The following is an 8,353-nucleotide window of genomic DNA, read 5'->3' on the forward strand; positions in this document are numbered from 1 at the left end:
GGAAAACACATGGTGTCTACACAGCTTGTTCATTTCAGGTTTTAGTTGGTATGATGCTCAGCAGCAAGAACCCTTGATTTGGAACTAAGCCTTGAATGGCAGTCATCGTGAGAAATCTGCCTCCTCCAGTCCCCACTGGCCACTGACTGTTATTTAGCTTTCCAGTGGAGGTTGCCTGTTCCCTTGGGAATGTATGAATGTGCCTGCCAACAGGAATGCATTGGAGGCAATAGATGAAGGATGGATGGAGGAGGGTGAGTAGCTGCTACTGCTGCTTTTCCCTCTGTGTGAAAATGAGTCCATTAATTCAAGCCCCCTCCCTTGCCTCTCCCCCAGCCCTCCCTGTGCCTGTTGTCTCTGTTTGTTAGCGAAATGATTCCTTCTGTCATGTCAAAGGCAACATTATCATATTCTTGTTGCCTGGGAAACTAGTGCTGAGAGAGACAGCGACTTAAAGCCTTCATGGTGTTTGAAGCTGCTAAACATGAAAGGTTATTCATGGTACTGGGAATCCTGACATATCTAGAAGGTTCTTACTGTTGGAATCTGGCTTGTTGTTTTCTGAGAAATCCCCGCCTTGTTTGGCAATAGATTCTGTTGAGTGAAATTAGATGCCACTTAAGTAGCTGCAAAGGTAATGTCCAATTTACCTGGAAGCATGAAGTGTCTCCATCACAGCATACGAGTGTTGACAACAAGGGCTTATAAATAAAACAGTCAAGGCAATGGCCTTATTCAACACAGGTGTGTACCAGAACACTCCCAAAAGGGGTGTGTACTCCAAAATAGCCACAAGAGGCAAGTAGGGGGACAAGAACTCTAACAAAGTACATAGAGAACAGAGAGAATACAATGACTGCATATATTAAGATTCCAACATTGTTATAAAATAGACCTAAAGCTATCGTTTAGACCAGTGGGGGCCATAGTACTGAGTCTGTTTATGATGTTGTTGCTGTTGTTTTTAATAAATCATGCACTTATGTTTGTGTTTTAAATGTATAATAAACTAACAAAACAAATATTTTTGGGTCTAGTCAAATTTTGCTTAAGGGTTGTAAGGGGGCTCATGACCTCACTATTTCCAAAATCTTTGCTACGGCCCTGCTCCTAACCACCAGCTATTTGTCTGTAAGTCAACAACACATATGCCATTGTGGCTAGGTGGTGGACATTCTTCAAAGAAAACAAACAACTAAATCACAGTCCATTCAGTGTGGCTACTCCAGTTCCACATCTTTAGTCCGGGCTCCGTGGACTGTGACAGTTCAATCCGAGTGGAGCCGCCTGTCCTGGATTTCCTAACCGCTCCCGCTGCTGCTGGTTGGCTACATTGTATCAGTTCCCACTACAGCGCTCATCCAGAAACGTTGAAGACGGAGGAATTAACATAGATGGAAAGCTATTAACTGTGGGATTAATTGCCAGAAGGTCGCGGAAGAGGACTGGACTTGTGTTGGGCTTGAGACCGCACCGATAAAATGCCCTCCGGGCTCGGTTGTTTTCGATGTGGACGGTATCTCGAAGTATGATGGCAGAAGTCCAGTGAATCGCTGGCCTCCCCTAATCTCTTGTGTTGGATGTCTTGGGGAGTGCGCTGCCACTGGTTTCTGGTGCTTCAGATTTTTTTAGAGGTTTTATTGTAATTCAAGCCTGTTACTCTGATTTGCTCTTTTTATGGAGTGCGCATCACCATGGGCAGACCAGGGTTTGGAATAGGATTGGCTAGCTAAGTCGGTAAGTTAGTAGTACATTTTCTCCTTTGCTCTTATTGTGGATAAGTGCATCGACTCGTTAGCCATTTAACGTTAGCCTTACGTGAAAGGCGAGTCTGGCTATGAGTTAGCTTTACACCAACACAGCGTGCAGCAGCAAGCAAGCTAGCCAAGGCTGATTGCACTCTGAGCTCATTGTTTCACTCTGCCAGATAGCCTACTAGTCACATTAGCTCACTACACCGAGATGAGTTAACTCTGTTAGCTTCTTGGAGTTCAACTTACGTGTAAACATGTGAAATTGTAACTTAACCTGCTCTCATCCAGTCTAACGTTGAGCTGATAAATTAGAGATTAACTTTGGTACATGGATACTAACAGTCAGCATTCACCTCGAGGATACAACCTACTGTTCATTGTTGCCCGTCTAGACTAACAGTTTTACAGTAAAGCTGAAAGAAAATGTTGTAGAACCCATTAGTGGGAGAGTTAACTCTGCAGATTCCACCAGTGTAGTGCCTACAGTGTTTCTCAAGGTAGGTACCGTGGACCCGTGGGTGTCCGTGAAGGAGGCTGTTGAGAATCTCAAAAACTTTCAGGGTTTCAGTAGATTGTGAGAAAATGTGTGAGGCTGACTATGAATATGAATCTTATGTTTCACTTCCACTACTGATGTCACTGTAAGAACAGTGTGACCCCAACGTGTTACACTTTTATAACAAGCTAGTCTTCTCCAACTGAACCCAAGGGGACAATAGCTTATGAAATGTTGTGTGTGTGGTCTAATAAACCTCTAGTTGGGACTTTTGACATGGAAAAACATTTTTTATCCAGATTAGTGATTGTTTTTGTTGGCTCATGTTGTTGGGGCTGCCCCATCTCAGTTAGGTGAGTCATTAAAGCACAAATTAATTTTTCACAAGTCCACAATGAGCTAACTCTGTCCTGCGCCATAAGGACGGACAGTACCGCATTTTAAATACTAGCCAAGTATCCTGGAGTCCAATACTCTACTGTATGTTAACATGGTTGACAATTAGTCAAGATGTCAGGTTACAAGTTTACATTTGTTAACATGGGTCCAGCTTGCAGAATTTCAGAATTTGTCACTATATATGGCATCAAAACATAAAGAAGTTCCTTTAAAACATTAAAATAAAAACATAAAAATAACTATCCAAGCCATTTAGGTTGCCTTTAAATGGAGACGTATTCATCTAAAGTTGAGTTTAGGCAAAATTATGGGTTTGGGTTTGTGTATGGGGGGAAGTATGAGGTTTGGTTTTAATTGCTATTGTGCAACCATGCTTGCAAGATAAAGCTGTTAGTAGGTTTTCCACAATGAAGCACACCACTGCCAGTAGTTATCAGATATGACTGGCCTTTCATATCATTTGTGTTGTGTGCTTCTGTTTTTATTAGTGCAACTGCTTAGTGCTTACAATGCAACTCTTAAGGTCCTCCATCTTTTGTGACCACATGGATCAATATATACCTCACAAGGACATATTTGACAGAATGTCAAGTGTCCATAAAAACACAAAGTTCAGTTTTACTTGGTGTGCTACAGCTAGTACACGCCTGGCCAAAACACTTGTTAGTTTTACCTTATTGCAGATATATCTGTTTTGATTTATATTCCACCTGATAACTACAAAGTAATTGCTGTACAGAAATGCCAAACTAGGTCTGTAATTCAGAAACTGTCACTTTAAATCATTTCTACATCACAGAACCTTGACCAGTCTATATTTACACTGTAGAAGTTTTGCTTAGTCTTGGATGCAGTTCTTTAAACAAAGCAAATCTAAGTTTAATCTACTATATGTCTAAATGGAAAAAAAATGCAATTACAGTATCTTGTTACAATATTTTTTTTAAAACCTCCAAATCATCAGTATGAGCCCTAAAAACCTACTCTGCTACTACCCACCCAAGGATTGCCTAATTTTGTTCATAAACAGAGGTGGGATCTGCCAAAAGACTTGTTCATCGGTGCAAACTATTCAGTTAGAATTGGTGGTTTATTACATTTGGTTGGATGAAGAAGTGTTTAGTTAGTTATTGTCACTGTTAGCTATTTAGTTAAATGAGAGAAAGAAAACTGGCAGTGAGATGTTGTTCCTAAAGCGCCTGAAGCATTCCTGGCTAGTGCTACTGTTATTTTAAAATTTCAGTTTGATCACCTTGTATTTTGGCATCTCTGATGTCTGGGTGCTGCAAAAAAAAGTCTGAGCTGGGGACACTGATAAAAGAGTTTGGAATCCTATTTAGATAGAATGGTAGTAGCACAACCAACTGTACTGTTAATCCACTTTGTTCCATTCGTGCAATAACTATGGCTGATCAGCACCATGCATTTATCCAGCATTTGGTAATGTGCAGTATATTTGAACTCTAGTACTCTAGTCGTTAGCAGCAAACCTGTGGTTTTGTCAGCAACCAGGTTGCTCAATATGAAGGCTTGGTATGCAGCCATTGTAGCTGCACTCTGTAATTGGTAATGAAGTCACCACAGTAGACAAAACAAGTGCACACACAGCCAAACAAACTTAACAGTTGGGCTGTTCAACACCAATAAAGTATCGTCCATGTCAGTTTCTTTATTTTGGAGCACTTCACCATTTTACTCATCTAGCCAGAAAAGGCAGTTTCAGTCCGGGGAGCAGTGAGAAGATCCACATTATGGCCATTACACATAAATGATTAAAAGCTTTCACTTCAGAGTGTTTGGTCAGGATTGATTCATTATTGACTTTTTGTATTGATTTTTATACATTTTAAGGTTGTTTTACCTTGAAGCTTATTACCTGTTCTCTGTACTTAGCATACCAAAATCAATACTAAAGATAGCAATAACAGTATCAAGCCCAGAGGAGATCATGTTGACAAGGATTTGCCCAGAAATTGAAACTGTGTGATGTCTGTGCACTGGTGGTAGTGGTAATAAATGAAGTACATATTCAGGGCACACGTTTGTTCTTCTGTCTTTTGTAAGAAAGTGCAGCCTTTTCTGTGACAGAAAGGTGCTTCCTTTCCAGTTGGCTGCCTTTTCAAAGGCGGTTCTTCTCCAAGTGATTGGCTTTGTTTAGTAGTAATTTGATCTAATCATTGTAAAGGCGTAGAACCCTTGTTCTGGCATTTCATATGCACTTTATAAAATCTGGCAGAGCCTTCAATTGGAAGTAAATCAAGTGGAAGTGAAATTTAAAACTCTATGCCCCACACAATAACATCACATATTATAGTTGTCAAAGATGTGTAAATTTGCCCAGTACTTGAAAGAGGACGTAAGGTGAGAGGCAGTTCCCATGTCCTTAATCAACAGTTTGAATTATGTGATAAACACAATGTGATGTTTTTGATCAGCACTGAAACAGCTAACAGTAGCAGTGACTAATGTATGTGATGACTTGTGACTTGTGCTCTGTTCAAGGATGTGTAAACACCAGTAGGTTTTGTTATATTTTGTGATAATTTTGTCCAGACTTACACCATATTAAAATTTGTTCCACATCAGGGTGGATATCAAAGAAACAGTGTGGAAGGAAATAATTTAACAGTGTTTGTTTAGAGGTCCAGGGCATCAGATTAGTCCAGGACAGGGGGATTATGGTGGCTTTGTAAGGCTCCCGTCATTTCATGGTAACACACCAACTGATAGCAATCTAAGAAAGGACTTGGTCTACATTCTTTGATGTAGCTGGAGATATGAAGGCTTTCAGGGAATTAAGCAGTTTGCACTGGGTTTATGTGTTCCCTCATATGCAGTTATGTTCTTGGTTTTACTTTGGCAAAGAAACAACATACACATGCTACACATTCCTTATTTCTCTTGGTCCAGCGGCGAGTCTGTGTTAAACTTCATAATGTAGTGTCATTCGACAGTTTGAGATGAGGTGGAGCGGTGAATCTTTGTAGTTTGAAACATCCTACAGTGAGATTTATTTGAAGTGGGTCTCCCTAAGTGATGGGGGCTGGGCTTGTTTAAACACTGTTTAAACACAAGCTCCATCATCCAGCTGTTGAGTGTCTGCAGAAAAACACCATTACATGTATGACCTGACTTCCAGATAGTATTCACTAAATGTAAATAAAAATCAGTGAAATTGCACATAGTAGTATGTGCTATCAGTTGCATTTAACAGGCAGAATAATTTGTGCATAAACACATTTTTAAGAATAATTTTGGGTAGAGTCTCAGGATTTCATTCTAGCTTTTTGTCCCTTATCCTGATATTAAACATCTGTCAATACAGAGTAGAGCTGCAGTGATTGCAAAACAGAGATTAATCAGCAACTATTTTGATAATTTCACTCTTAAAATAATTGTTTAAAGCTATGTCGAGGTTAGTGTATAGACCAGACTTTGACAGCACAGTGTTGAGATGCTGGTATAATACCAGAAGCACCGTAGGCAGCAGAGTGTGATGGAGGAGGGCCATTAAGCTGAAAGACACCAAGTCCTGTCCCGTTTTCACTTGATTTATCAGATAATGTGTAAAATCCTAGTTAATGCAACAGTGGCAGTGACTGTGCGCACTTGGTCTGGAAATGTAAAACGTAACCGGATCATTCCTTCCTTTTAACACATTGTCTGTCCAGTCCAGTCACAGCCTTCTAATGACAGCTGCAGACAAATGAGAGGTCACTGGGCTCAACATCCCTTATACTCGGTGCTACTGTCCACGTCTGTCTTTTCAGTTTCTGGAGCCGATACACACAAACATTAACATTACACAGTTCTGCTTTTGTAGCTAACATTTTAATACGGATATAGGTTATGGCAGTGGTTCCCAAACTTGGGGGCCGGACCCCTTGGGGAAACTGATACAGTGATATAACAGTTGATAAATATAATGTCCAGCATCTTACCGGTGTGTTACCTTTTTAAAAATAGGCCTACAAAACATGTTTTCTTCACCTGATCATTAGCTTAACTTGGTCACATTGTGTTAGCTTAAAAGGAGGACTGGTTAGTTAGTTATTGTAATACAGCGGGCCCTCGTTAATCGCGGGAGTTACGTTCTAAAAATAACCCACAATAGGCGAAATCCGCGAAGTAGTCAGCTTTATTTTTTACAATTATTATAGATGTTTTAAGGCTGTAAAACCCCTCACTACACACTTTATACCCTTTTCTCAGACAGGCATGAACATTTTCACACTTTTCTCTCTTGTTTAAATAAATAAAAATACTGTATAAACGTTTTCCTATAAATAATAATGATGGATTTTAGAACTAACGAATTTAATTTCTGTACTGTACAGGAGACACGGCATGCAAAAAGCATGCAAAATTGCACACACAAAAAATCCGTGAAACCAGGAGGCCGCGAAAGGTGAACCGCGTTATAGCGAGGGACCACTGTACATCAAATTCATCACGTTTGTAAAAATAAAATATTCTAAGATAACTTGCATGTGAAATGTTATTCCCTGGCTCCTGCTTTGTTCCAGCAATCCTTCGATTGCAGCATTTGAAAACAGGACAGTAGTCTGGTGTTTTCTACTTTCAAATCTGGTCAGAACGGCCAGGTTGCACCTGGCAATATGACACCTGGTGAAACACATTTTTCAGAAGCCCCAACGCGGCACCTTTACCTATCTATGGCATGGTGCACCTGAGACTTTAATGTAATGTTTCAGAAATAGTGCTAATGGGAACAACAGTTTTTATTGTTACTCCAAATAGGTCACTTTGCTCACATGCATACAAGCTGTCTGTAAATATCGTTGACAATCCTTGTTGCTGTTTTATTTGCAAGTCAAACATTAAAGCATATTGAGGTGTTTTTCTGACAGCTTGTAGCTTCCTTGAATTACGATGGATAAGAATAAACAAAGGATGTGACATGGATTTGCTTTTCTGCTGTCAATATTGATCCATCCATGCTGTGGACCAGCCTGGGACGTTTCTAGTGGGATCTAGAGTAGCTCGGTTGGCCACCAAAATAAATGTTATATGTCAAAACTGTTGAGTTATTTACGAACATTACCTCCTGTATTTCCTGGGGCTACCCCTTTGATAAAATGCTGACTAGATGTGACAATTGTCATTTGAGCTGTGAAGCTGGATCATGGGCCAAAGAATATGCAACTGTGCTTTACTTTTTATAGCACTGGTTGGATTTCTTACTAGTGAACTGCCAATTGCAGCAGAGAAGAGCGCTCTTTGAATGCTTGTTGCACAGTCACCACTTTGCCAGAGACCAGTGATCCATCTTTTCCTGGGACGGGAGCCCAGGTTACACTCAACTCTCTCCCACATAAGCAATAAAGATATTGTCAGCTTTAGTGGTGCAGCCCAGTCTTGAGTGCTGCAGAAATGCCGTCTCATTTGCCTTTGGTTAGAAGTGTTCCTGGAAAGAAAATCGCTGAAACTCTCTATTCAACAGGTTTTGATGAAATGTTTTTGTTGTTGTAATAACAAAGCTCTTTCAAATTGCATTATTTTGTTTAACACTGTTGCTTTCACTACTGTCCTCATTGGATGAATGACTCGTAAGCAACATGACCTCGTTTATCACTCTCGCCTCGCTTGTTCTTGACACTGGTGATCTTTTCACTGCAAGTTACATGTGACAAAAATGGTTGAGTAATATACCAATATAAAAAACTGTGTGTGTGTGTATATA

At 40.1% G+C, this 8,353-nt stretch overlaps 1 protein-coding gene across 5 annotated transcripts in view; it reads left to right on the forward strand.

Moving 5' to 3' along the window:
- Positions 1 to 325: 325 nt before the first annotated feature.
- znf609b (zinc finger protein 609b) overlaps positions 326 to 8,353 on the forward strand; it is an 83,137-nt gene continuing 75,109 nt past the window's right edge. For 3 of the 5 annotated variants that reach the window (XM_020605682.1, XM_020605686.1, XM_020605685.1), the window contains exon 1: positions 327 to 1,737. The gene's annotated coding sequence lies outside the window, so the exon portion shown is untranslated. Of the gene's footprint in view, positions 1,738 to 8,353 lie in introns of all 5 variants that reach the window. The other 2 variants (XM_020605683.1, XM_020605684.1) reach the window with 2 other exon arrangements.

This window comes from Monopterus albus, unplaced genomic scaffold (genome assembly GCF_001952655.1).
Source record: "Monopterus albus unplaced genomic scaffold, M_albus_1.0 scaffold72.1, whole genome shotgun sequence".
NCBI lineage: Eukaryota > Metazoa > Chordata > Actinopteri > Synbranchiformes > Synbranchidae > Monopterus > Monopterus albus.